At 40.7% G+C, this 26,772-nt stretch overlaps 1 non-coding gene across 1 annotated transcript; it reads right to left on the bottom strand.

Moving 5' to 3' along the window:
- Positions 1-12,424: 12,424 nt before the first annotated feature.
- Positions 12,425-12,496, bottom strand: TRNAH-GUG (transfer RNA histidin (anticodon GUG)). The gene has a single exon. It is a non-coding gene; the product is annotated as a tRNA-His (tRNA).
- Between the last annotated feature and the right edge of the window lie 14,276 nt (positions 12,497-26,772).

Genomic DNA, 26,772 nt, shown 5'->3' with positions numbered 1-26,772 from the left:
AAGATACTGAAGAGGAATGCAGAGTATACATCATGAAAATGGTAAATCAGATTAACTCTTCCATTGAGAAAGATAAGAAGATGGGTTTTCAATGTCAGTTATCTTATCTACATACAAATGAAAGTTGACAAATGTAAATTACTTGCTACAAACCAATGGACAGTGGATCCATCACAGTTGGATACATTTCGACAAAGCAAAGGATGCCACACTAGAATTGGCCCAGTGCTAATTTGCATAACAGCAAAGATTCATTTTGATACACCTTTATAGAGTTCATTTTCAATGAAAGTGCATATTCTTTGTACCAAAGCATACCCAATTCTTCTATATTTTCATGATTTATGATTGAGCAGAAATCTACAGGTATGTCAGAAATTCTAATAGATATTCAGGACTCCAAAGATAATTCATGAGAGCAGAATTAGAATTGCCACTTTTTTTTTCCTTGAGGGCTATTTTTTTCACTTTTCTACCTATCACTTCATTTTACTCAGACCAAAAGTTTCTCTTATGCATTTTGATGAGGCCACAGGAAGTATGAAGAGTACAAAAAAAGTAATTATATTCCCACTAATATAATCATATAAACAGGCTAGTGTTAGCTCAGTTAGTGAGAAAAAGACATTTTAAAGTGGAAGCAGCCACCATGCTATGCAGGGTTAACATGACAAAGGAGACTCCGACCCAGGAAGATGAGAATAACAACTCCCCATCTTCAGGTCTCAGACTGTCAGATACTTATGGAAACTTTCCTGCCTTTTCCCCAGACGCTAGGCCTCTGGTTATTGGCCACTTTTACTTATAGAACACTTATCAGTTGAAATTCATTAATTATTAGCAGTCCATGAATGCTTGTTCTTCCAAAAGGCCTGAATGTCCCTGGAGTCCATGTTTGCTCACCATAATGTTTCTGGCCTGGTGCTTCTCTGCCTGCTATAAGTATTCTTATGGAGTCAGGAAAAGAAAGTAAGGCTCCTTTCTCATTCTGCCAAAGCCCCCGTATTAGTTGGAACTCTTTCAATTGCACGTGATAAGCATCTAGCTTAAATTACTTTAAGAAGGCAATAAGGCTTAAAGGCCAACACACTTATAAAACCCAACCTTGAAAAGGCCAGTCTTGAGACAATATCCTCTCACTTTCCACTCAAGACACTCCAAGGAAGGATTCAGATTGGCTCAGCATAGGTCACGGGTCCACATCTTGGACTAATCTCTTTGGCTGGAAGAATATGCTACAAAATCCACCCAACCAGAATCCAGTGACCACTTCTGCGACTGAGGAAGGTGCAGAGTGCTGTGTTCCCAGCCCTGCCAGCCATAGATAGCCCTGTGTTGTGGGAGAAGTTGAAAGTAGCAAGAAGGGAAGGGTCAGGAGGATGCTGGGCATGTAAAACAAAGATGCACATGGAGGCCCCCAGCCTCCATCTAGAGGAAGATGAAATGTTTCTACAGTTCTGGATTTTCATAACAACAGCCTTGATATGGGCAGCTTTTATTTTATTTCATTTTTTAAGAGCTATATGGATTCATAACAGTTCAAATGATCATTTCTATCTCTATTAGACCCTTTTGTAAAAAAAAGTATGCCCACATGCCAGTAGCAATATTTAACAATTTAATTCAGAGTGCTACCATTAGTTACTTTTGATTGACTTAGAAAATAATACATACATCATGTTTCATTTTGAGGAAAAGTCTGAGAGTAGTAATCGGATCGGGGCAAAACGTACTCACCTACTTCATTCTTAAGGATGGTTTATTGCTCCTATCCATGGGAGCACGGAGTGACCAGTAATATCTGATTCTTCTGGGACCCCAGAACTCCTTGCTGTTTTCCTGTGTGCTCAGATGTTTTCTCGTGCTAAAGCTATACATGTAAATCAAGCCCTCTTCCACAGAGATGTGGACAAGAGGACTGATTGTTTTCTTTATGAGTTATACTTTCAGCCCACATGTGGCTGCACATGAAATATCAATTTTTTCCTCTTTTTTACTTAGCGTGACATCGGGCCTCTTCTCTATTTACACAGGACAGAAGAAAAGTTCGAAGAGGTAAAAGGGTCACTGGGCCCATTATCCTGCCGTCTATAGTTTTCTCCTGCCATTTCCTCTCATCCATCATTGTCCTCCCTAAAAACTCATCTATGTCCCTTGAGTTTTGATTATTTTTCCTTAGGTAATGCCCCCTTTAGGGAACCTATTTGAAGATCATTATATTCTCTGCAAAGTAGTTTGGCCAGAACTTTCCTGTTGATCCCAGTTTTCTGTCTACTCAGATTCTGCTTTCCTTGTTCCTGCCATGCAGGGAATATTTGCATTCTTTCTGATTGTGGGGAACTGTAATCTTACACCATATGTATTTTTATATTGAAAGTCATGAGATCTTTATTTTGCATTCCTTAACCATGACCCATCATCCATTTCCCATCCTTCACAAGGGCAACCCGGGTCGGCATGCATCTCCACCAGAGAATTCCCAGAGAAGCTCGGGAATTTGGTCCTTTTATCTCTCGCTTTTTTGGCAAGGGGTGGGGGCTGGGTATGCTTTCTTGTTTACATTGAGAGAAGCTCTTTTAAGTTCTAGTCTCTCCAACTGTCTAACCCCCACATACTCTATGCTCATAACACCGATGCCATGATAGTTTAAGTTAAAAAATAAGCACAGACCCAAGGGAGTAAAGAAGGGGCCTAGATGGGAAATGAATCAGATATTGAAACACTTGTGCCTCAGCCACTCATCTTTTCTCCCTTACAGAAGAAGAAATGTAGTGATGGATGATTCTGGGGACAAAGGATTTTCAGCCTTTTCCATTGCTGTACTCTGCAGAACACTGTTTCTGGGAGATGTGAAAAAAGTGTTCGAGGGTCAAATAAGTTTTGGAAATAGCATACTGAAATTCACAGAACATATTAGCATATTAAAGACTCTGACAATTTCACATTAAATAAACCTGTTTACCTTTGTTTACCTCAGCATTCCCTAAACTTATTCGAGCTTGAAACATTTGCCCCAGTTTACGCGGGGCGACCTGCAGAACGACAGTCCTTGGACTACCCAATTAGAAGACAAAGAAATACAATTTTATTAACTCAAAAGTGACACCCTCTTTGCAGACATTAAGGACAAGAGTTTAATTTCCTTCCCCAGTTATTGTTCACTGCCTGCTCTCAGAGGCTGGAGCCATGGGTCTTATTGACTCAGAGGCAGAGCTCCGAGGGCGGGTTCTTGACATTTTGAGTGAGACAATAGGCAGGCGAAACAGGCTCTATGGAGAGGGAAAGGATTTTTAAAACTTTCTTTAGCTCCAGTTTGACATATCTGGGGATAAGTCTGGTGGAGTGGACAGAATTTTACATGAGGGATATCTAGGCAAGAAGAGGAAGTGGGAAGGAAAGCCCATTTCTTCTAGTGCTGGCAACATTAGGAGGATAATTATGGCAAGAAAGGGTGGAAAGTGAATTGATCAGCTCTGCTCCAATTTCCCCCCCTGGGCCTTTGCTCTAGAGACAAGGAAGGAGTAGTGAGTAAATATGGAAGTACTCAAGTGCCCAATTCCTACAGGAGGCCTTGGGTTTAGCCGCTGGCATGGACAGGCAAAATAAGTGTTTGGAATTTCATTTTACTGCTCAGCTCTAGGCTTCTCTATGGCATGGCTGACACCCCCACATTCCACAGCAGTCAAGAGCAGATGAATTGTCAGCGAGCCTTGCTTGGGGCCAGATAGGTCTAGTGGTACTGCTCTACAGTGATTCTTAGTGTCACAGAGAACCAGGATGAAGAGGCTGACTCAGCCACAAAGGGCCACTAGACCCTGATCAAGATGAGAGAAGCTGGTACACAAGGTCTGCCAGCCCTGCCTTTAGTATTTGCACCAGCAGGAATCGAGGGCAAAACAGGGGCACTGTGTGGTCTCTGACCCCTCACTCCATCTCTACAAGATCATGTGAGCCCCGCTGCTTGCCCAGCTGTGCACTTGATGCCCTGTTGTAGAGATCTGGGGAAAAGGGGCACAGATGATTGAGACATATATAAGGAAACATATATAAGAAACTATATTTTCTCTGCATATATGAATTTTAGTGTGATTGAAATTTCAGCATTGCTACATAATTTTTTTTTTTTTTCCTATCCACTGAGGCTTAGATGAGACCACTTAATCTCGAGGTATTTGTTTTCCCTCAAACTGCAGGATTGCCACAGCAAACCCAGAAGTGTGGTACTGTGATTATTGATTGATTGGACCATGGGCTACTTCACTACAGAGACCTAGTTTCATTCATCTTTCTCCCAACACATAGAGTAGCACCTTAATATAATATGCATTCAATAAATGATAGTTGAATGAATGAATGAAATGCACTTAGGCTCTGCACCTCAGTAGATGCTCTAGGGGGAACCTCACCTATGGATTCCTTTTGACTAAAGGAAGAAAAACGAGTCTTCCTTGGAGAGTTTGATGACAGCTACCTTTCTTCATAGGTCTATGTCCTTTCTTCTTTTCCTTACCTCTTCCATCTCTATTCAATTACTTTCTTTTTACTCTGCCTTTTTTGGAAATGCGTTGGAGATGGAGGTAGCTGGCAGAATGGAAGAGTGGTCCTGCCATTGAGTTTTCCCAAATCCTCCTAAACTGTCACTCAAGAAGATTCTTAAATTTCTATGGCAATTCTTGGCTTAAAGAAAAAAATCAGAGCGCTCTGTTTATAGCATGATAATCTTACTAATCACTCCATGATTTTCCCTGTCTCTATCCTGCACTCTGTGCCCTTCCACCACTGTGAGCTCTACAGGCCAGATGCAGGTGGCATGGCTTTGTAGTTTTTATACTCTCCTCTGTGATCCCATGAGGCTTTTCTCATACTTTTATGATGACACATTTTGTTGGATTATAAGTGAACTGATTTGCATGTCTATTTTCTCCTATAGACTGCAAGCTCATTGAGAACCTTCGCTTTCATTGTTGTATCTTCATGTTTTATGGTGCTTCATACAATGCGGACATATAATATATGTTTGCTAACTGATCAAACTGTATATCTTATGAATCTTTAAAAGCAGAAAAAAGGAAAAACTTACTTTCCCAATGTTTGTAAGTCTTTATATTTTTCTGTCCCAACCAGCTCATCAAGCCTACCAAACTTCTGCCCTTCCTCCAACCATTCCTCTAGCTGAACATGCCAGAATATTTCCAGGAGCACCCAGGAGGACATTCAGAAATAAATCCATTTGTATCCTCCTTCTCTGACTGCTTTGATATGGGCCCCTCCCATATCACATCGCTCAGGAACAGTCCTACTTCCCTGCCTGGGGAACCTCTTACAGCTCCTGAAGATGCAAAGCTCTCAAGTTGTAAAATGGTGCTGAGTTCCCTTCAGATCTCACTGCACTGGAGCCATACTGAGATCCAGCAGAAATATGAAGAAGATTCCCTCTTTTCTGCTTGTGTCCTTCCCACAAAAGCCAGAAAAGATATGTGTTTTGGTAGCTGTCTCTGGAAAGGGGCTACTCCATGGCCCCTTTCAGGTCTCAGTGCCAAAAAGAAGTCTTCTCTAGATTCCCAACTAAGGGTTAAATGCGTATGTGTACTCTTATCATACCTGTAGCTTTCTTTTTCATAATCTTATCATGATGGATTGCAAGTGCCGATTGACTTAACAGTTTCTTCCATTAGCCTGACAGCTCTATGGAGGCAAAGATAATATATTGTTCATTCTTATACTCTCTTTACTCATCTTTATGTGTGGCATACAATAATGGTAATAATAGTAATAATAATAATACTCATAGTGAATATTTGTATTGTGCTTTCTCTGGACCCGATACTCTTTTAGTGCTTTGCCTATATTAGCTGATTCAGTCCACGTGACAACCCTTTAGGCAGATACTATTATTATCTACATTTTACATGAGGATAAACTGAGGTACAGAGGGGCCAAGTAACTTTCCTAAAGTCAACAAGCAGGTAATTGGTGGAGCTTAAATTTAAACACAGGAATCAGTCACCAGAGTTCATGTGCTCAATCACTGGACTACACTCCACTACGCTACACTACACAATTTGATACATTGTTACTCTGGATAAGGAGCTCAGCTTGGAAGCCCACACAGACTGGGCCAAGGCAATCACCCTCTCCAGGGTGCTGAGGGGACTCCTAGCACAAGGAATAGAGAGCTTATGTTTATGGATGGGACGGGGAATGTGAACAGGATGCAGGAGTGGAGAAGGCTAATAGAAGAGTGACTGGTTGGAGAACCCAGAGGAGAGTCGGTGGCACACTTAGCAGCTGGTATAAGCAGGATATTTGAAATAGACAAAGAAATGCCTAAAGGGGATTTTTGGGTAACTTTCTTTGTGGGGCAGTCTCTAAAATTCCCCTGCCACTTCTTCTAGAAAAGGTACAGATCTACATTATTCTTTAATTCAGTTTTTTTTTTTTTTTTTTTTTTTTGGCAGGATCTCACTCTGTCACTCAGGCCAGAATACAGCGGTGTGATCACGGCTCACTGCAGCCTCGACCTCCCCAGGCTCAGGTGATCCTCCCACCTCAGCTTCCTGAGTAGCTGGGACTACAGGCATATGCCACCGTACCTCGCTAATTTTTACATTTTTTGTAGAGATGGGGTTTCACCATGTTGCCCAAGTTGGCCTCAAATTCCTGGGCTCAAGTAATCCTCCCACTTCAGCCTCCCAAAGTGCTGGGATTACAGGTATGAGCCACCGTGCCTGGCCTAGCTTTTTCTTCAAGGAAAACATCTTGTTAAGACTGGACCAAGTGGAGTTCCAGAATTTGAATCCATTTTATAAGCAAGTAGTGAGGTGTGTGAGTTGAATGCTACAGCCTCAACTCTCTTTGAATCTCCTGGGGGAAGAATGAGGAGAAATGGCTCAGGTCGGAGCCTGAAGCTAGCTGTATCTAGGATTTCTGATCACGTTCCCTTATATTTTGGGGATTGGGGGGACGTGTATTCAAGAAACTGCAAAAGAGAAAGAGGGAAGGAAAGGTTGAGATGGTGCAGAAATAAGAACAAGAGAAAGTGAGAGAGGATGTAGAAAAACCTGCTTCTTTGATTTGCATGGTGTGATTTCTGAAATTGCTCCAGCCTCTACAGGATTTATGTGGCTTCATTAATCACACTTTCTTTTGAAATGGAATTTTCTGCCTCAAAGCCTTTGAACGTTGACATTCAAATACAATATATTCTTTTAAAATCACCTCTGGATAAAGACAACACTGTTGAGGTAATTCCCCCAGATTGCAGGTGGAGTCTGGTCCTCTGATCTTGATAATACGCTGAAAATAGGACCTCCCTTCAGAAAACAGAGAGGTCTGGTAAGATTAGGATACTGGATGCTGACACCCTGGGCCAGGAATCCTTGGAAGAAAAAACAGAAAGAAAGAAAAAGCCCCTGGTCTTTGATGAACGACAAAAAGCAGCGCCATCTAGTGGCAATTTCGCTTATCCCGGCGCGTCTTGACCGGGACCTCCCTGCCTGGCTCTTTGCTTATTATCAGAGGGACTGGAACACACAAGTTCACCATTCTAGGGGCCGCATGACCTGCAATCAAATGACAGAGCTTAGGTGAAGACATGCGCGTCTTACAGCTGCTGCCAATCAGAGTGGCACAACCCAAGGCATGTTTATTTTTGGTTGACTTTGGTATGCTGGGAAGTCCGTACAAAGAACACAGAACAAAGATTATGGCTCTGGAAAGGAAAGGAAGGGAAGGGGAGTACTGGTCATCAGGATTCACACCAGATATACATCCCCTTACCTAATTCACATAATCTCCCCGGTTTGCTAAGAAACCAAAGTACAAAGAGGTCAAGTCCAAAGTCAAGGAGTCAAGAGTGGCAAAGGCAGGATCTGAATCCAGGTCTCTTTAGAAAAGCTTTGTCTCAGATTTAGCTTTTGTCAGAATTTTCCTCCCTGCAAGGCCCACATTTCCAGGCCTTGCCACAGATCTTCAGCTTTTAAGGGTGATGTTACTAGTTAAGTGATAACATAACAGTTAGGAGCACCGGCAGAATTGTCAATGTCTCATGCTTCCTATGGCTGAGCTACAGAGGGAAGAAATAGTCCCTTCATCGTCCCTCAATTCTCGGATCCTGTGGATGAAATTGCAGCAGCTGTTGGTGGGTAAGCACTTTCTTTTCGCAAAGCCACCACCAGCTGACACTCTGGGTCCACTGCTGCTCCAGTGTCCTGCACCTTAGGAGCGCCGCCTCCCCACCACTCCTACCGTGGGGCCTGCAGCAACAACCTCTCCGGCCAGCAGTACTCCCTGAAAGTGAATTCCATCCATTCAGATTCTGATGTAATAAATTATTTTCTATGCATTGGCATATTTTTATTGGAAAAAAACCACTTATTCTTCATAATTTGGGAATAGATGTTGGTTTTTAAATAAGAGAGTATTCATTGTATGACTAATTTACTTTGAATTCAATTTATGACTTAATCAGAAAATAAATGTTAATTTCCTTTATTTATGAAAGCTCACTAAAATGTAGGCATAGAAAATATTGTAATATAAACCCTTTCCAATTCAATAGGTTAATGGTGGAGATTAAGAAGATAACTCTGACCCACTATACTGGAGGGAGCAAGCAAGAAAGAGGCATTTAGGTAAAGCCATAAGCTTATGGTAATAAAGCAAGCATATGTAGTTCTGAATTTTTAATTCAGGTACTCAATTACAGTTACATGGGTAAAATTTTTTTTGCTTGAACAAACTCTAGTAGATCACTGACTGCTGCTACACCAACACGAGGGACAGAAAATAACAGATTATACAGCGAATTAAGACTTCCTCTTGCCATGGTAGTTGACTCTGAGGAAGAAAAGAAAAAAAAAAAAGCTTTCCTGACTTTTCAATGAGCAAATGATGTTATAATTTGAATAAACAGATCCAGGGAATGACAATGCAACTGGTGAAAACTACAGTTGTCAAAGCCATGTGATCAAAATCAGGATTCTGTCCTTTTTCTAATGTTTCCTCATTAAAGACTTGTCAAGGAATCTAGTTTGAGAATGGCTTGCCTTTTCCCTGAAATGCTATTTATTTATTTATTTATTTGAGACACAGCCTCATCCTGTCACCCAGGCTGGAGTGCAGTGGCACGATCTCAGCTTACTGCAACCTCTGCCTCCCAGGTTCAAGTGAGTCTCATGCCTCCGCCTCCCAAGTAGCTGGGATGACAGGCACTCACCATCTTGCCTGGCTAATTTTTTTATTTTTCGTAGAGAGGGGGTTTTGTCATTTTGGCCAGGCTGGTCTTGAACTCATGACCTCAAGTGATCCACCCACCTCGGCCTCCCAAAGTGCTGGAATTACAGGTGTGAGCCACCACGTCCGGCCCTGAAATGCTTTATAATTGACATTTTGGAGAGACAGTTTTTGTAAGATTATATCATAGTCTCCCTGATGTTTCATGAACAGGTATTACATTTGGTATAAAATATAGACAATATGGGCATGGAAATAATGGGGCCTTTGAGATATTTCTCAAATGATTCTACAAAATTTTAAAGCAGATAATTTCTCAATGTAATTCAAAATTAGAATTTTCTCTCATAACTTGGGCTTTAACATTTCTGAAAACTAACTCAATGTTGTATTGGTTTTAGAGTAAAAACACATTTTAACAACAGCAAGAAGGAAACACAATGTCAGCAAACTCTTTGTTGATGAAAACAACCATTGGTTATTATGACACTCAGTCACAATAACCTCATGAAGAGTGAACCAGGACTGCAAACTTGGACATGGATCTGGCCACTCAGTAGATCCTGACTCTTCTTCTACCCCTGGATTGTAGTCTACTTAATCACATTTAAAAAAAAAAAACTTCTGAAGTCAATGGTAAAGAGTCCTTTTGCTAATGGAAAACTCACTCTAGAGAGTCTATCAATGGAGGCTGGATGGTGGGTGAGGGCACAAGGCAGCCTTAAAATAGTAAGAAGAAATATGATTTGTTGCATGCCTGCTAGGCACCAGTGTTGCATTTCTACCATGTGCTCCTGTTCTAAGTGGCTTCTGTTTGTTTGTATATTATTCTTTTAATTATCAAGGTAATATCATCTCCCCTCTCTCCACCATTTTTTGTTTGTTTTTTTTTTTTTTTACTGTGAGAGCTTAGATAACTTGCCCAAATTCAAGTTGATTTATTTGGTAGAGTCAGGAAGACTTTGTGCTCTTTCCTAGCTAAGTTGGGAGCACTGTCATCCAGGGGAAAAAGGCCTCTCTTGGTGAGACAGAGGAGAGAAAACAGGAAGTGCTCCCCTGGTCCAAGCAGTTGCCCTGTGTCCCTGTGCAGAAAGTTGAGTCCAGATTGATTGTCATATTCTGACTTCCCCTCCCCCACTGCTTTTCTTTTAAACAAGGCAGTAAATTTGTTAGTAGTTTGGCAACTGAACTCATGGGTTGGTGGAAGTAGCCACCAAATGGTGTGCGTGACTAATGCAGTGGGAAAAGCTTCTGAGGGAGACAACTGAGGTGTCTCTAGGGCTAGCAATGCTCTTACTGTGAGACTGGCCTCAAGACAATGGAGAGGCTCTCTTGTGTGCTACATATATCTCTCCCCATGTACACAGGTGATTGGTCCAGTGATGGACACCTGACCAAAGGTAAGCCAATAAGATCCTTCCCTAGTATTTTTTGAGCAGTAACTAAGGTAATCTCCTGCTGGAGACAATGCTTCAGATATAAAAGGCAGGAGTTGCTGCCGGCTGCCATGTTTCTTGCCATGTAGAAGTCAGTCTCAGAGAATAAAGGCAACATTCAGAAAGAAATATGGGGTGAGATGGAGATAGTTGGTTCTGGTCATCTTTTATTCCCTAGTTCCAATTGTTTCTTAAGCCCCTGCTACACCCATTCCTGGGTACATGGTTCTCTCTAAATCAGTACATGTTGTTTCTTTAGCTTGTGACCATTGAATTCTGACCAACACAATCTCCTTCTTCAAATGAGAAATTCGTTGCACTTTCAGCCTCTTAATACAAATAACCATAGATGGGCTTATTCTGTTTTAATGTAAGAACAATTGCAATTCAGCTGTCTTCTTGAAACAGTATTAGTACCAGGCAGCTGAGAAGGACTTGCAGACTTGAGGCAAAGCCTAGGTTAAACTCTTTGGAGAAGGGAAAGCACAATTTGTGGAGGATAAGGGGCAAGGGGTGAGGACTGGGGAATTTGCCATATTTAGGAAGAGGAGACCGCAGAGTAGAAAACAGTCTTGAAAGTGGGGATTGAAAGAGGACATAAGCACATTTTACTTACTTCATAATGCTATGAGGCCAATGTTTTGGGGTCCATAATCAGAGACTGATCTTTTTTTGGAAAGGGAGAAGAGATATTTATTGCAGTTTTTCTAGAATATTACTTCTAAGAATTTGCTGGCTCTGAAAGAACTTGATAGATTCTGTTTCTAGTTTCTGCACATATTTTTATTTGAAAATATTTTTAGTATTACATAAATAACAAATATGAATTTTTGCTAGGCTGTCTGTGAGACAGGGGTTAGGGGCATTAAAAAACACCTTCTGGTGACCCCTTATTTAAAACATAGTGGGGTATAATTTTGGAGCAGTAAAACCTCATTATAACATACTTACAGTTGACATTTTCAGGCTGTATTGTCCATGTTTTTAAGTCCTGGAGAAAGGCCCATTAAAGCTGTGTTTCTCACATTAATTCGACATTTAACCACTTACAATACAAACCCCAGTCTTTTGGAAAATGTCATTAAAAATTTTTTTGCCATATATGGACATTATTTATTGTTTGAGCCCCATTGTCTACTTATAATATGCCCTTTATCAGACCCAAATGCCCACTTCAGAGATTGTCGTTTTGAGCAACAACTGGCTTCTTACATTATCCAATGATGCAGGAAAGTTAAATTACAGCCAGTTCATATCATAGAAACAAAATGTTTCCTGCAATTACTGATAAGGGACAGTTCATTTTCTCTCTGTCATCCTGAAAAAAACCCTCCCAACAACAATTCATGCCTGGTTAAACAGGATTTCCACATCTACTGCTGACATCTTTCCAAATAATTCAGGGTTGTTATTACTGTATAGCCCTGGCAAGGCTCAAAAGCAAGCAGACTTGACGAGTCTGCTCAAAGCAGAGCTTAAGTAGTTGTAATTAATAATAATTACATGCCCACTACACTCCAGTTTTATCATATTACCCATCAGTGCAAATAAAAAACCCCACACACAACACACTTGCAACAGGATTAGTGCATTAATAAAGTCACTCTGCATATGTCATCTCCCTGAAGTTGAAAATATACATAATGCTTTCTGTTTTATTGATTTTCATGATTGCGTGTCTGGTTGCAAATGTTGTTTAGATGTAATACAGCTTGGGATCAGCCTCATTCTCTTCCAAAAACCTTCTCCCCTCCTGCCGTGACTCGGATTCGAACCGAGGTTGCTGCGGCCACAACGCAGAGTACTAACCACTATACGATCACGGCAAGCTACTGAAGAGCTGAGCACTAAGCTTTCTCTAAGAGCTATTGCAATATTAAAATTTGTGGAAACACTGCCATCTATTGCCTAAATACGTACATTTTCTTAATATTTGGAAAGAGAAGCTGTGTTCCCGTAATTTCTAATTATTTAGAGGAACAATAACAAATTCCTTGAAAATAAAATGAACATTGTCTTCTTGGCTGATTGGGAAAGTTGTGATAGGAGAGGATTCACTGGGTTTGCTGTCCAGGAAATGGTGATGAAGGTAACAAGACTAAGAGATACCAGTCTGTTGACTCACACTTCCTATGTTTAATCAATAATGGATATGGATTTCCCACCCCAACCACCACCAAATAATGTTGCATTGAATAACATATAAGTCTGAGCCTCTTTTGTGCATCTTTTCACCACTAGCCTTATTTCCATTTGCTTAGGCAGCACAACAATAAAAAATATAGCAAGAACAAAATGGGGACTGCAGAGACTCAAAAAGACTTGCTTTTCCTACTAGGGGAAGCCAAAGTCAGTACATCCTGACTGAGGAAAGGATCCCTTTCAAACTCATTGATCCTTGAAGCTAGTTTTCTCCCCGCCAGAATATCTATAGGCCTTAAAGCCAGAATCATCTCAGCAAGAAAAGCTTCCCAATAACATTAGTGAGCCACCACACAAAGAAACTGGAGTGTTCTATGCTAGATAAGTTTCAAGAGGAGATTGATTTTAGATTTCTTTGCTGTAAAACTTGAAGTAGTAAATAGTTTACACAAGATATTCCAAGGGCTGAAAATCTTAAAACAAAATGCACAGAAATACCTAATTAATGGATTGTTATCAGGGTGCCTCCTTTAATTCCTCTATACAGAGAGGACCTGGGAACAGCTGGAGCTAGCTGGCACTGTATGTGGGTGGCAAGAACCTCATGCATGTATTGATTGGGTGCCCACAGCTCTAAGGCCTTTAGAAGGAGGATATCTCTGAAGAGAAAAGTTTCAGACACAAATGTTCACTCACTCACTCCCATCTGATCATCTGTAGCCCCTTTTCTTTTTCTTCCATCTCTCACAAATACATCTTCCTTCTATGGCCACATAGAAGATTCTTGCTTGGAGTTCCTGCTCCTGAGCCATGCATGCCCTGTGCAGGAACCAGGCAAGGCATTCTCTGGCCTGAAGAGGAATACATGTGGGTGAGTCTGGTGAAAGGTCACCCTGTGGCAAGAGGGCAAACCAAATCTCCTGCTCGACAAAAGAGGACATAATTGTTTCCCAAAGTATAATCATTCATGTACCACCTTGATAATTTTTGCTGTGGCCATGTACCAACTGAACCACAGGAGAAATAATATTTGTAAAAGATCAACTCAGAGCATACAAATTGTGGAACCAGACTATCTGGATTTGAATTCTGGCTCTATCACTTACTAACTGGGGCAACTTGGGCTGCTTATTAACCTCTGTGCCTCTGTTTTCTCATCTATTAAGTGGAGATAAAAATAGCAACTACTTCATAGGATTATTATGAGGGTTAAACAGATAAGTACATGTCAACCTAAAATAGGTCTGTCACATAGTAAGCACAGTGGAAATGTTAGTTACATTACTATAATTTAAATACAAAATTTTCAAAGGAAAGTTTATGACATTCCATATATTTAAAAACATAGTAACACATTCCATAAATAGAGGTCACTCTAAAACAAAATGTGAAAACAAACCAATAGAATTAAATCCTAGCAGACACCGTAAGCTCCGAGCTCAAGTTCTGCTCTGTGTTTAAAAGGAAGGTGGGCAGATCTGTTAAAACCTCGTCAGCCTCAGAACCAGGCTTCTTCTGGACTCTTCCAAATGACCACAGAAGTTTTGAAAAAGGAATAACTTTCTCTTCACAGATTTTAATACTATTAAATGCCACACCCATTAGGTAACTCCTTAAATTACTTCACACATTGGATCTGTCGGCTTAGGTCATACTATGTGACAATGTGCAATTCTTAGTGGCTTGGAATAAGGAAGGCTTTCCTTCCCTTGCGCTGATGCACATTTATTGCATGGCCCTGCTCTCTGTCTCCTCACTCAGGGAGCCAGGTTAAGGTAACAACCACTGTCATGAACTCTGCTCATTGCTTTGGCAAATGGAAAGAGCTCTGCAGATTCCTGAACCAGCAATGAAAATCTCTTCTTACAACTCACTGGCTAGATCTGGTTCCATGGCCTCAGCCTGTTATAAAAGTCCCAGGCAGTGCATCCCTGCCATATGCCCGGAAAGCAGAGAGCTGGAAATCTTAGGTGAACATCACTCAGGACTTCCAGCCATGCCACTAGTGGTGAATCTCAGCTTGGAGAACTCTGTGAGGCTGTGTGCCTCAAGACACACATGACTGGGGAGCAAAACCCTGACACAGAGAAGTGTTCACCAGGTAAGGCTTTCATTTGGCATCTGTATGGGCTTCTCCTTTACTTGATGTCAGTCATTGTGTGGATAGACTCTGAAAGGTTCTTGCCTGTTAGAGTGAGATGGACTTTCGAACAGTTACCAAATTTCTCCTGCACATTCACTGTCTTCTTAGGATACGCATTCAGATTTCTTCCACGGCGCCAAATACCTGTGACTCACACAAAAGGAAAAACCCATGGGACCAAAACATGGTTTCTGATGGCATTTGCAACTTCTTGGCAACCTATCACCTGATTATTCTTTTTCTCTGATTGTGCTATATCAATAGTGACATTATTATCACTCTCCCACTAATTTATTCATGACTCACAAAGACTTGGGATCTACTATAGTTCAGTTATTTTTTCTGAATCTTAAGGATTCAGTGGAGAAGAAAACAGAAATGGATCATGATTTCACACAATTTATAGTCTAGTGACTGAGACACAGATGAATAGAGATAATATATGAGCTGGCACCCCGGAAGGAAATACATATTTCCTTAAAAGTTTTCAAATGAGGTTGAAGTTGAGAAAGGCAGGAAGGCATTACGAGAGAGAGGGAGGAGAGAGAAAGAGACAGAGAAGAAAGTGGCCTGCTTTGTCTGGATTCCAGTTCTTTCTCCAACCCTTCTCCCTGTGTGACCTTGGACTAGTCACTTGACCTCTCTGTGTCTCTATTTCCTCATCAGAAAGGTAAGGTAAATTGGGCTAGATGAGCTTTCAGATTCTTTATGCCTCTGACATGCCATACATTTAATATAGGGAAATACATTTACAAACTATATCCAAATGTAAAAAGTGTGCAGGAAAAAACACCTATTCAAAGCAGGAGAATCTTATAGCTATTATAGTTATCTTTTATGTGTTTTCTTAAGTTCATGGAAGCTGTCCCTTTGTCGGTTTCCAAATGTTGTCAGCCTTATTTCCCTGCCTATGGCAACACATTTTAAATAGGGATCAGTCTGTTGTATGAGTGATTTAAGTTGGGTGTAAGCAAGAAGTTCCTGCTTGTGCGGGACATTAAACTATTGAATTCATTCCCAAAGATTGTTGACTTCCCCTTTCAGAGTTTTAAAAGTAAGATGACTGTTTACCAGGGGCTCATTGTTCCATGTGAGAGAGCCTGGCTTTCCTGCCTCTCCTCAGGCTTCCTGGTGCTGCTCTTCTGATGGAGTTGTTCCTCTCCCTGGTTGTTTATAATGGATTCTAACAGAGGAGCTGGGAGCTGACAGGAGGGCCCGGGACTGGAGGGGGTCCCCCACCTCCCCAGCTGAGTCCTATCTCCAGCATTGCCACTCCTACCTTTTTTCCCAGGCCAAGCTCTGTGTTCTCCTGCTCGTCCCTCTTCTCAGTGTGCCTCCTGCCTCGCTGGGGGTAGGGAAATGACAGTCGGATCCACCACTGGGCTGGAGGCCAAGAGTGGCAATCCGTGAGGCTGAGGCTGGCCCCGTGCCCAGTTTTCAGACAAAGACAGGTTGGGAACCCCCCTGCAATGAAGACTCCACGGTTCCCTCCTCCCAGAGTCCTGCCTCTTGTTTCTTGGGTACTTTCTAGAACACCCCCCCCATCCTAGTGTGTGTGTGTGTGTGTGTGTATGTGCGTGCGTGTGTGCGCATGTGTGTGTGTGTGAGAGGGAGAGAGAGAGATTGGTGGGGGGTAGATGAGGGGGGACTGAGAAGCAGGGAGGGAAGGAGAGAAAGGCTGGACAAATCTCGTGCTTGTAAGGGTACCAAGGATTGCTCATATACTACACACACTCATGGAAATAAATCATGTTTTTAGGGGGAAAATAAGACAGCTGAAAGCAAAGGAAGCCCAAGTCAATTGCAGGTCCAGATTTCAAGCTTCCAAATACATCACCATCAGAAAGAAACGCTGGCTGCTAAATAGTCTTACGTGTGACCATCTCAACGCTTCCTGTGTGTATCAGAAAATCGTTGATCCTGAGAGAGCATGAAACACCAGAGAACAACGCATTATTTTCAGAATTCTTGTAACCACAAAATGTTTTAACAGTTTACATTTTCGAGAGTAAACTGCCTGGAGTGATTTTCCCCCTTGCTTATTAATGAATTCTATTTAACCAAGTCAGAAATCTTGCTGTGGGGAAAGCTGGAAAGGGGGTGGTGGAGGTGGAGAGGGGTTGTTGGTTGGTGGTTTAATTTTATTTTTTTTTGCCTGAAGGCACCATTAGAAAACTCCAGATGCAAAGCTTTCTAATAGAATTCCTCATCTGACACAGCCCCCTGGAATACACGGGCCTAACCTTTACGATCTGGTGGGCCAGGCCTCTATTTGGAAACCTCGTGAGGGGGAGCTGATCCATTAATGATAATGTGTAATAACAAAGAGCCAGGAGAACAGCTGAAGGCCTGGGGCGGCAGAGAATGAGGGCTCTGCATGTAGAGAGAGGGGTGGCAACAGGACGCCCGAGGAAGAGGGACATGGGGTGGAGAGAGGGATTGCTGAGTACTGGAGAGCCTGGGAACGCCCCCAATGACCACATTTTCTCTTACCATCACATTAAGATTCTGAGGTTTTAAGAAAGAAAAGTGTCGGCCGGAAGGAGCCCAGTTAGCATTCTGGATTTATGGCCAACAGGGTTCTAACCAATCCCTGTGGAGCTACTTTTTGTTAAGAAGTTTCAGGCTGGGCGTTGTGGCTCATGCCTAAAATCCCAGCACTTTGGGAGGCCGAGACAAGAGGATCATTTGAGGCCAGGAGTTTGAGAACAGCTTGGGCAACAAAGTGAAATCCCCTCTCTACAAAAAATAAAAAGATAGCCAGGCATGGTAGCACAGGCCTGTAGTCCCAGCTACTTGGGAGGCTGAGGTGGGAGGATCCCTTGAGCCCAGGAGGTCAAGGCTATAGTGAGCAGAGCTCACACCACTGCACTCCAGCCTGGGTGACAGAACGAGGCACAGGCTACTTGAAGGTCTGGGGCTGATAGCCTTGGACAAATGATTTAATCTTTCTGTGTTTAAATTTCCTTCCTAAAAAGGGGATAATAATAATACTTGCTTTATAGGGCTATTGTGAGGATTGAATAAACATACAATGTGCTTAGAAGAGTGTCTGGTACTTAGTAAGTGCTTAATAAATATTAGCTATACTTTGGCCACCCCAGATGTGGGAGTGAGCTTCCCTGAGCCTCAGGCCAGAAAGAGGGGGTGCCAGGAGAACTGGCACATGCTGAGCCCCAGAAGTGGCCTGAGGTTTAGGGACTGGGCTCTGTTTATGAGAAGTGGTCAGGGCCAAGGGGTGAGTTGGACACCAGATGGGCCAGAGTGCCTCAGAGTCTGGACAGGTGGTTCCAATTCCAGAGATAGGGACATGATAGGGGCATGTGAGGAAAACAAGTAGAGAGGCAAAAACACGGTGTAAGGGTTGAAAACACCCCCGAGGCAGAAGCCATTTGCCCCAGTTTTGGGCTGACACATTGCCTTTTCTGCCCTATATGAACCAATATCTCAGTCAATTTCGTCAGGAGCTAAGTGGGCAGGGCAGGAGAAGAACTTTGGGGTGGGAATTGGAAGGAGAGGGGGTGGCTGAGCCACATGGGAGCTGGAAGTCGTTCCTCAAAGCCCTCCTCTGTAGAACGATCCAGGCATTTGGCTCACCAGGTGGACCTACTTTTTGTCTAGATTTGTTCTTATAGTGGTGACAATGAGCTTGCTCTGAAAATGGCTGAGCCCTCACATGCATGAGGCACCTGGTGTGAGCTGGGGTCGGGCTGGGGCAGTCTACCGCCACAGAGCTCTGCAAGGGGCCAGCTGTGTCTTCCTCATCTTGTCTCCCACATGCTTCACCTTAGCACCTAGGACAGAGCACACGCTGACTAGATTGAAATATTGAATTGGCCTGGGTGTGATCCAGAATCCCTGAAGTGCGGTCTAATTTTAGAGCTGCAGAAGGAGCTGATACCGATCGAAGGGCTCTTTAATTGGCCTATTTTTTTTATGGTTAGGTGTTTTGTTATTGGTGATTTTAATTTTGCCTCTTCTGAAGTACATTTCACAAATATACTTGTTGAATTACACAGGGTCTATGTCCAATTTCGACCTTCTCAATGAATGTCAAAAATCACTAGAGCCACAATCTCTCCTGATTAAAGCAGGGCTATGAAATAAACAAGCACATCACTGATCAGAAAGAGACTGCTGTCCAACTGATCAGACCTTGATAATCTTGTGATTCAAAAATACATGAAAATACTATTTGCATCCCCTGATAACAATGCCTCAGTCACTTGAGAGTGAGAGAGAAACCAGGGAACTGGATAATGCAATGAAATGAATACAGAATTAACACTACATTACGTGTTCATGTTTCATTCTGCTTTGTTCATGATGAAGTTTATAATCTGGGAACATTCATTTATCCCCCTTTGCCTCATTGACTTTAAAAAGAATAATAAACCTGCTCTTTTTCTACTACACAAAGGTATTAAGAGAAAAATGTGAAATATGCAGAACAGTTTGAAAGGTGTTGTGTAGAACATACAACTGCAATTTTTCTTACTATTATCATCATTAGGACAGCCATTCCTGACGTGGAAGATAGATATTAGGTTTATAAGATGAAGCCAGATTTTTACCCTAGGTAGCCCTAGAACTATAAAGATATCTTGGATAAAAAAACCTGGACCCTTGACTGCTTTCCCTTAATTATCATCAATTCTTTGAGTGGGTTCAAAAAAAAAAAAAAAAAAGGAGAGAGAAAACAAAAAAAAAAATCGGAGGGAAAACCAGCCTAATTGAATGTAGGATAAACTATTCATTAGCAAGCTAAATAGCTACGACATTTAATAACCTGTAGTGCCTCATGGAAAACCAAGACATTGCCAAAAGTAATTGAAGTTTGTGATTCTCCAAACTGTTATTTAAAGCAGGATTTGGCAAGGCTCAGTGGGTCTGCGCCGATTTTAATTGCATTTTTAAAATTCAGGATGGAGATTTCGTTTCTTTTCTCGATATTTGTGTAGTGAAGTCCCTTTATGGTGAACGTGCTTATAGTGAAACCTTATGCGGTGATTTTTAAAGTTCAAAGCATGTGGGATCCATCTATATCAAAACCCATACTTTGTGTTCTGACCTTTTAACTGATTAATTCCCAGTTGCATATAGCCCAGAATTCTTTCTTTTTCTTCTTCTTCTTTTTTTTTTTCCTGCCTGTCATCTAACAAGGCAGTCTCAACCCTTATTACTATGACAAGCAGCTTCCTGGGGGGTCAAGATGGGCTTGACCTCAGGAGAGGGCCTCCTCCACTGGTGAGTGAATGGGCCGTGGAAGAGAATCACCAAGTGGCCATGTCTGCCTATGGAATAAGCAGTAGTTGCTATCCATCCCTAGCCATAGACACCCAGAGACCATTAAATATATACAATGCATTTATTACAGACCCTTTGTACAGTACACTTACGAGAGGCAACTATGATTGTATTACCCTCAAGGGCTTATTACAAGGGCTTCTCTGCTCCCTTGTAATTTCCCATGAATGATTGTTTTAAAATAGCTACCATTTGTTGAGCACATAGTAATACGGCAGGCACTGTGCTAAACACTTCACAGGAATTAGGTCATTTCATCCTCAGGAGAACCCTCGATATGATTTTCTTCATCATACCAAGGTGCAGAGTTGGTGAAGGAGCTTGCTCAGGACCACACAGCCAGAGCTGCCAGGGCTGGAACTGGAGCCTAGGAGGCTAACTCTGGGTCCACCTCGCTTAATCACCACCCTCTCCTACAATGCTGGTTAGTGTGCTGGGCCCCATGTGTGAAATTTTCTGATATTCTCCCCACTAAAATTTCTGTCTCCTGTGTCTTATCACACAGGAACATGCATCTCTGATTGCTTTAGTTTCCCACCTTGTAAAAGAGGTTACCTAATAATATCTTCCACAAGGGGTCGTTGAGAGGATCAAATGAGCATGAGCAAAAAATGCATTTGACAAAATGTCCAGTAAAACACGGCCATGTATCAGTCCGCTAGGGCCGCCATAACAAAGCCCTACCACTGGGTGGCTTAAACAGCAGAGACCGATCGCCTCACAGTTCTAAAGGCTACAAGGAGCTAGCAGGGCTGGTTCCTTCTGAGGGCTGGGAGGGAAATTCTGTCCCAGGCCTCTCCCCAAGCTGGGGGTTTGCTGGTAATCTTTGGCGTTCCCTGGCTTGGCATCACTCGAATCTCTGTCTTCATCTTTGCGTGTGTGTGTCTGTCTCCGTGTCAGACTTTGCCTTTTGATAGGACACTAGTTCTATAAAACTTGATTATCTCTGTAAAGACTCTCTGAATAAGGTCACATTCTGAGGATCAGGGGGTTCAAGTCCAGCATACCTTCTTGAGGGGACACGGCTTAACCCATAACAAACCATGAGCTGCTATTTTTATTAGTAACAACGGTATCACTAATGTGTATAACTAGAACATGTTTTTCTATCAGGTATAGTGTTTGCAGTCTGCGGAAGGCTATTATGCACAAGGCTTTGACCCAGGGCCACACTTGCGACATGGCCAATCCCAAGTGTGGTGGCAGGCAAATCTTTCACAGATCTTTAAATCCAACCCAACCCCCCACCCGCCCCCGCGCCATGACTCTTCTGCCTATATGTGGTGTTGCTTCTGTCCTTCCCAGAGTGCAGGACAGTGGGAGGCCGACTCACAGAGCTTTGGGAAAGGAAGGTCAAGGTTCACAGCTAACTATGGCAGTGCTGAGGGTAATCAGTCGGGCAGTGCCAAATTTTTCTTCTTGTGTGTCATCTGAATGATCATCTCCGCTCTCCTTCTTGGCAGTCTCCATGCTACCCACCTCCATCCTCCATCCTCAGCTATTACTTCCTATAGATGGGCTTCCAAACCAATGCCTTCATCTGAAGCTTCTCTCAAAAAACATGATGCCATATTTCTAATTAGCTATCCAGCCTCTTCACTGACTGTCTCATAGGCATCTCAGGTTCACTGTCCAAACTGAAGTCAGGTGTCTCCCACCCACCTGCCCTTCTTCTTCCACAGCACCTATCTCAGGTAAACGCACTGCCATTCCTCAAGCTTCATGAGCCAGATGAAAACTGCGATACCATCCTCAGTCCCTTTCTAAGCCATGCTTCTCCATTCCATTTATTCTAACCTGGCCCCAATTGCAATACATCCTCCTCTTAACACTCTCGGAGATATCTCTTCATCTTTACTTCCCAATTATTTCAATCTAGGCATTTGGCATTCTTGCCTTCCTATTTTTGCCTGTGGTCTCACCCTTTAATTTTCCACATGTACAAAGTTATCATTCTAAAATATAAATCTAGTGGCTTAAATCTCACAATAGACTGTAATATCCATGAAGACAGAAACTGACTTACAGATGTGACGCATTCTCACTGCTGAGCATACTGTCTACCTAACATGTGGGAGGTCCTCAATTAATATTTACTGTATGAAAAAAGAACAGAAAATAAAAATTTCTGTCACTGTCCATTGTCCACAAAGTCCAAACTGTTAAACAAAACATCAAAGGCTCTTCAGTGTGTGTCCCCAAACTATTTTTCTGGTAATATTTTCTACCTCTGTTCAATCCCTCATACTAAGATCAGCTAAGCAAAATTATTTGTCATTTTCTAAGCATATTTATGATTTTCATGGCCCTAATCATGCGAAAGTACATATTTGATGTGTCAGTTTGAGATGCCAATGAAAGATCCAAATTGAGATATCAAATATGCTGTTAGGTACATGAACCAGGAACTCACAAGAGAGGCTTAGGGTTAGAGTAAGAGGTTTGGAAGCTGCAATATATAGATGATGTTAAAACCAAGACAATGAAAGAACACACCTAGGGAGAGAGTGTAGATTTTAGAAGAGTATTCATAAATTCAACATAGATCATCAAACCAGATATAGAGTTTTAGGTAACAGTAAGTCATTCAAATGGCACTCTCTAGAAGGTAATGGCTAGAAAAAATTGACACTCGGGCTGGGTGATGGAAAGCAATAAAAATAGAGTTTTGAAAGTCATAAGCATAATGGTAATTGTTGAAACTCTGAGAATGGATGAGTTTCTAAATAAGAGTGAATTATCCCTGAAGGTGTTACTTATACTCATGCCAGAGAGAAAGATTTGTTTTCATGATTAGATGTTGAAAGACTCAGAAATGTATCGGGGGAAAAGAAAACGCAAATCTTAGATGATATAGCCAACACTTCCTTATCCAGCCATTTAACATTTACCAAATTTTGTCCTTATCCCCGTTTACTCTTTGACTTTTAAAAAATTGTGAAATATGTCAGAAGAATATAAAAACATATGTACATCATTAATAATTTAGACAAGAAAATAAGCTTAACCAAGTTAAAACAGAATATTACAAGGACTGTAGAGACCCTTTTTGTGCACTATCTGCCTTCTCCAAGAGGCAACTAATATCCTCACTTACATGATAATCATTCCTCTGTTTTTCTTTCTTGTCTTACCACCTATGTATACATTCCTCAATCATAGATTGTTCAACTGTGCTTGCTTTTGAACTTTATATAAATGGAACGATACAGTATGTGTTCCTCTGTGGCTCGCTTTCTATACTCATGATATGTTTGTAAGCTTTGTCCATGTTGATGTGTATAGTTGTAGTTTGTGTATTTTCAGTGCTGTATGGTGCTTTCTGGCCCCAACTATTTGTTGCTGGTATATAGGAATGTAGTTGATTTTTCTGTATTGGTTTTTGTTTGGCAAACTTGCCAAACTCTTTTATTATTTCTAATAATTAACCTGTATATTTTGGGGGTTTTCTATTTTGATAATCATACATATCATTGCAAATAGTGATAATTTTAATCATTTCTATTTTTTTATTATCGTGATGGCTAGAATCTACAGTACAAGTTTGAAGGAAAGGAGTGATAGCAGGCATTTTTATCTTTTTCCTGATCTTCAAGAGAGTGTTCTTACCATTACTATCATTAACTATAATATTTACTGTAAGTTTTTATAGATGCCTTTTATTGGGTTAAGGAAGTTACCTCCTATTGCCAGTCGGCATAAGAAATTTTGATCTTTTTTAGAATTTAGATCATAAAATGAGTATTAAATTTTAGCAAATACTCTGGCTTCTATTTAGATGATCATTCAAATTTTCTCCTTTAATCTGTCAATGTGTACATTAATTTCCAAATTTACAAGTTTTAATTTTCAAATATTAAACCAACCTTGCATTTCTGAAATTAGTCTAATTTGGTCATTATGTTCTATTCTTTTGGAGCATTGCTGGTTTGGTTTTATGAAATTTTGTTTAGGATTTATGCTTTGTTCTCGAATGAGTTTAACCTGACACTATTTATTGTTTTATGCACCCAACACTTATTTCTATTCATTTACATATTTGTCACTTTTCATTCTCTTCTTTTCTTCTTGCATCTTAGATGTTTGATTGGGGAACATTTTCTTGATGCCTAAATAACATCCTTTACAACAGCCATTAGAGAGTTTTCTGGTAACACACTGGCTCAGATTTTGTGTGTATGAAAATATATTGATTTAATTTTCATTTCTGAAGTACATTTCCACTAGGCATAGAATTCCAGGTTCTCTCAGCATGTTGGAGATATAATCGCACTCTCTTCCAGCTTTCATTGCTGAGATAGGTGCTTTCAGACTGATGCTCACCCGAAGAACGTGCCTTTGCTGTCTGGCTCCTTTTAAGGTAATTTCCTCATTTTGATTTTGGTTTTGTTTGTATGTTATGTTTTCTGTTTCACAATAGTGTGTCTAAGTATGGATTTCTTTTTAATTATAGTGTTTAGGATCAACTGGGTTTGAATCTATGGGTTGGAACATTGTATCAGTTCTGAAAAATCCTTAGCCATTATCTCTTCAGATACTGTCTCTGCTTAATTCCCCTTGTCTTATCCTTCTGGGACTCCAGTCCAACCTACATTACGTGTTCTCATTACACCCCACATGTCTGTGTCTTTGTTTATTTTTACTATTGTTTTGTTATCCTATGCTTCTTTCTGGATAATTTCTACAGATCTCTTTTACAGTTCACAAATTTTCTTTTCAGCTTTCATTACTCTACTCTCAAACTCATCCATTTCATTTCTTTCCTGTAAAACATCTACTTTTGGTTTGTAGCAGCCAGTGAAAATTTATGTGTGTCATATATATAATAATATGACTTGAAAACAGTATAATCATACATTTTAAAATCATACCTAAAAATTATGTAGTGAACACTAACAATATCTGGGCCCATACTAGCTACATAAATATATTCTGTCTCTTAAATAAATGAACGTATTATTATGTAATTTTAAAGACATCACAAGAGTACAGGGAATAGTATTAATAAAAACAACTTCTGTGCATTACTCAACTTTAATAATCATCATTTTAACAATCTTATTTTATCTTTCTCTACCTACACACTTTAAACACATTTTTCTTAGAAAAATTTTCAAACAAATCTCAGATATCACGTAATTCCATCTGAAATAACATTTCCCCTGAAAATACCTTAGTAGTCATCTCTAATGGATAAGAACATCTATATTTATGCAGAACCAACATGCTTTTATCACATATGAATAAACCAACACAGAAATTCCTTATATGCTTGAGGTATTTTTATCATAAGAATCTTATATTTCGTAAGTTCAATGTAGTTCTTTGAAAGTCTGTTTGGTTATGTTTTATAGTTTATTGTTTCTGTTTCATATTTTCAAGTTTGCAATTTATTTCTTTAATATTACACATAATTTTTTAATAGCCTGTGTCTGAAACTTCCACGACCTGAAGTCCTTATGAATCTATGTCTGCTCTGTTTGTTTTTAGCTATTGCTCATGGTGCATTATTTCCCTGTGCATTTAGTAAAGTTTTATTGCAGTATGCTCCATATTCTCAGAATTGTATTCATGGGAGTTCTTTAGAGCTTGGAAAGAAGATGTGTTCTTTAGAGAGGATCTACATTTATTTCTATCATTCACCCGGTGGTACAATTAGTGTGGGGTCACTATCAATTAAATTCTTGGCTTGAGGTTTTTAAAACCACTAAATGAGTGTGAATTCAGGCTGTAAATCTCAGACAAGCTGTGGCTGTAAGTTCTCAGTAGTGATTTCTTTTTCTATTCTCACCTTAACTTGGCATTCACCACATTCACCATTAAAAGCGGTATATTTTCTTTGTAGTTTTCTGGTTGAGGGTGGGAGTGAAGAGAAATAGCTGCATTATTTCTAGTTCACTTTTATTCTGAGAGTATAATTCTTTGGGATACAGGCATGTGGACTCCCTACCTTGGTGGGCTCTGGGATTTGTGTCCCGTTCCCTGTACCTTAGAAGTCATAAAAACAAGAGTTCATGTTCATTTGTTTCAACAAATGATCCCAGTTCCTAGGCTGAAAGTTCTTTTCTTTTTTCAGAGTTCATTGATCGATTTAAGATGATGCTTTTTCACATATTTAGACAAGTTTTTAAATTATGCATAGAAGGAAGGCTGATCAAGGTACCTACCCTGAAATTGGAAGTCCTCTATTGATACTTTAGCTTATACTGATCTGGCTTTCTATCAATGAAGTTATAGAAAACTTGACTGAGAATCAAAAAAGTATATAACTTGTGGTTTGACCATATATGTAACCATAGATGGGATTGAGAAAAAGTCTGGTTCTTTGCAAACATTATACAGTGTGAAAATATGGATCACAGGAAAGTGACTGTCAATAAAGCAAAATCAATTCTTGGGGACTGAGTTCATTGTACACAAAATTAGTCTCTTGTATTATGTATAACTTAACTATGTCATATGAATCTGTCTTAATGTCCTCAATAAACTGATGCTTCCTGGAAGATTTTT

This window comes from Pan troglodytes, chromosome 11 (assembly GCF_028858775.2).
Source record: "Pan troglodytes isolate AG18354 chromosome 11, NHGRI_mPanTro3-v2.0_pri, whole genome shotgun sequence".
In the NCBI taxonomy this organism is placed as follows: Eukaryota; Metazoa; Chordata; class Mammalia; order Primates; family Hominidae; genus Pan; species Pan troglodytes.
Note: the sequence above shows the minus strand (reverse complement) of the source record. Positions and strands in the feature narration are given on the sequence as shown.